This window comes from Dama dama, chromosome 5, assembly GCF_033118175.1.
Source record: "Dama dama isolate Ldn47 chromosome 5, ASM3311817v1, whole genome shotgun sequence".
Classification (NCBI taxonomy): Eukaryota; Metazoa; Chordata; class Mammalia; order Artiodactyla; family Cervidae; genus Dama; species Dama dama.
The window spans coordinates 72,541,213-72,544,530 of NC_083685.1; the positions used below are offsets into that span (position 1 = coordinate 72,541,213).

The 3,318-nt window shown below is 41.5% G+C and overlaps 1 pseudogene; it reads right to left on the reverse strand.

The window, feature by feature from the left end:
* Window positions 1–495: 495 nt before the first annotated feature.
* Window positions 496–1,458, reverse strand: LOC133055561 (RNA-binding protein with serine-rich domain 1-like; annotated as a pseudogene).
* Between the last annotated feature and the right edge of the window lie 1,860 nt (window positions 1,459–3,318).

Genomic DNA, 3,318 nt, shown 5'->3' on the forward strand with positions numbered 1-3,318 from the left:
AGAGTCCCTGTGCGAATGCGTGCCAGTGCACACACATATCTACATCTGAAAATAACCATTTGAGGCAGAAAATGGGAGGGGGGGGGTGGCGTTGAATTTAAAGGTCAGAAAAGAACCCATGCATGGGAACAGGGCCAAACTAACAGTACTTATAGTTGCCTAAAAGCATGTTTTTCCTGTGGGACTCCACAGGTTACCATACGGGCCACAAGTCATGTGTAGAATGGAAAAATGTGCTCCCATGCTGGGGCTTTACCACCACCTGGGGTACCCTGCTCAGCCCTGCTGGCTTTGCCACTAAGCTGACTCTCAGGACCTGGTAATGTGGAAGCTCTTTAGCTAGAAAACTGGAGGGCATCTTTGCAAGCATGACCCCAAACCCACATCACTCCTACTGTGGGAACTCTGCTTCCCAGGGAGACAGTCTCAATCACTGCCTCCACCTTCAAAGCCTACCCCTGAGGGAGGGGTTTCCTTCCTATAATCCCCTTTTAGCTAGAAAAGTGACAAGAGTGACCTGGATGGCACATGACTCGCAAGGGCTAATCTTCCGCGGCCCAGCTTATTCAGAGGATTTGGAGCTGGAAAGCTCGGTTGGTAGCTGCGGCCAAGAAAGCAGTATTGCTGCCGCACGGAGGACCTGTAGCAAGGGGAACGCGACCTTCTCCACATCTGTGGGAGTGAACTTCAGTGCATGGGAGGCGGTGGCAGTACGCTCTCGGGAGGGCTGAATCGCCTGGGGGTTGCCAAGGCCAGAGGGCCAGCACAGTGGTGGTAGTGATCTCTTGGCCATCCATTTGTGCTCTGTCCACGTGCATCAGAGCCTTCTCAGCCTCATCTGGATTCTCAAATTCCACATGGGTGCAACCTTCAGAGAGATGAGTGTGCATCCTTTCTACAGGAATGTCAATCATTTTAGTTTCCCCATAGGTGGAGAATATCTCCATGATGTGATCCTCGTCACATTCATGGTGAACCTCCTAATGAGTACTTTGGTGGGTTTCAGGAAAGGCTCCGCTTTTTCCTTTCCTTTTCATCTCTTTTGAGTGATTTGGACTTGGAGCTGCGATGCCGCCTGTTCTCATGTCTGTGCAGTAAAGTATATGGAGAGCCAGCGGAGCTGCTGAAGCTGGAGCTGCGGAATGTGCTGGAACTCCCTAAGCAGCTCCAAGCTGAAGATGAACTGGAGCCCGGGCTGGGCTGGAGACAAACTGAAGGTGGAAGTGGGCTGAGACCTGGTGCTACCGCTCCCACTGGAACCACTGCGCCTCTCCCGAGTCTCACCCCTGCTTTCTCCCTCTACTCCTTGGTGGACACTCTATCTTTAGAGCAATCCTTGGACATCTCATCAGAGCGTTCTTCGCATTTGATGGGAGATGGTGCTCTAGTGCTGAACTTTTCAAAAGTATTTTCTTTGACTCTTACCAAGCTCTTCTCTTTGACTCCTGACAAATCCATTCTCCCTTCTGAGGTGTTCAAAGCAGCAATGGCGGCCTCACCTATCTGAACTCTCATTTCTAGCTTGAGTCTGAAAAACGATCCCTAATTGATTGCAATTTATACCAAAGTGCAGCATCTTCCCACCACCAGGACTTTCTCCTGCTGTCCTCAGCCTCCACATGTGTCTTTTTGAATTATGATTTTCTCAGGATATACTCCCAGTAGTGAGACTGTGGGATCCTATGACAGATTTATTCTTAGTTTTCTGAAGAATCTCCATACTGTTCTCCATAATGGCTGTATCAATTCCCAGCAACAGTTAAGGAGGGCTCTCTTTTGTCCACATCCGTCCAGCATTTATTGTTTACAGATTTTTTGATGATGGCTCTTATGGCTGCTGTGAGGTGGTATCTCGTACTTTGGATTTGTATATTGCTTATAATGAGCACTGTTGAGCATTTTTTCATGTGTTTATCAGCCATCTGTATATCTACTTTGGAGAAATGTCTGTTTAGGTCTTCTGCTCACTTTTTTTGATTGGGTTGTTTTTCTAAAATTGAGCTGCTTGAGCCACTTTATATTTTGGAGATCAATCCATTGTCAGTTGGTTCGTTTTCACTTATTTTACTTATTCTGAGGATTGTATTTTTGTCTTGTTTATAATTTTCTTTCCTGGGTGAAAGCTTTTAAGTTTAATTAGATCCCATTTATATATATATATATATTTAATTTATATATTTTATATAATATATATATTTATAAATATATATATTATATATATTTAATTAGATCCCATTTATATATATATATATTATATACATATAATGTATATATAAATATATATATATTAGTTTTTAATTCTGTTACTCTAGGAGGTGGATCCAGGAGGATCTTTTTGTAATTTATGTCAAAGAGTGTTCTGCCTATGTTTTCCTCTAAGAGTTTTATAGTTTCTGGCCTTACATTTGCATCTTTAATCCATTTTGAGTTTATGATTTGTGTATGGTATTAGAAAGCATTCTAATTTTGTTTTTTTACATGTAACTGTACAGTTTTCCCAGCATTATTTATTGAAGAGGTTGTCTTTTATCCAATGTATATTCTTCCCTCGTTTGTCAAAGATAAGATGCCCATAGGCACCTGAGTTTATATCTGGACTTTCTATCTTGTATCATTGGTCTATATTGCTGTTTTGATGCCAGAACAATACTGCTTTGATTACTGTAGTTTGGTAATATAGTCCAAAGTCAGGAAGATTGATTCTTCCACCTCTGTTTTTCTTCCATAAGATTCCTTTGGCTATTCAGTCTTTTTTGTTTCCAAATAAATTGTAACATATTTTGTTTTAGTCCTATGAAAAATGCCATTGGTAATTTGAAAGGGATTGCATTGAATCTCTAGATTTCTTTGGGTAGTATACTCATTTTCACAAAACTGATTTTTCCAATCTAGTAACATGGAAAATCTCTCCATCTGTTTATGTCCTCTTTGATTTTTCTCATTAGTGTATTGTAGTTTCCTGAGGATAGATCTTTTACCTCCTTAGGCAAATTTATTCCTAGGTATTTTATTCTTTTTGTTACAATGATGAGATTGTTTCCTTAATTTCTCTTTCTGATATTTTGTTGTTAGTGTATAGGCATGTAAGAGATTGCTGTGTATTATTTTTATATCCTGCCACTTCACTAAATTCATTGATTAATGTGCTTAGTCACTCAGTCATGTCTGACTTTTTGTGACCCATGCACTGTAGCCCACCAGACTCCTCTGTCCATAGGGATTCTCCAGGCAAGAATACTAGAGTAGGTTGCCATGCCCTCCTCCAAGGGATCTTCCCAACTCAGGGATCAAACCCAAATCCCTCACATAACAGGCAGA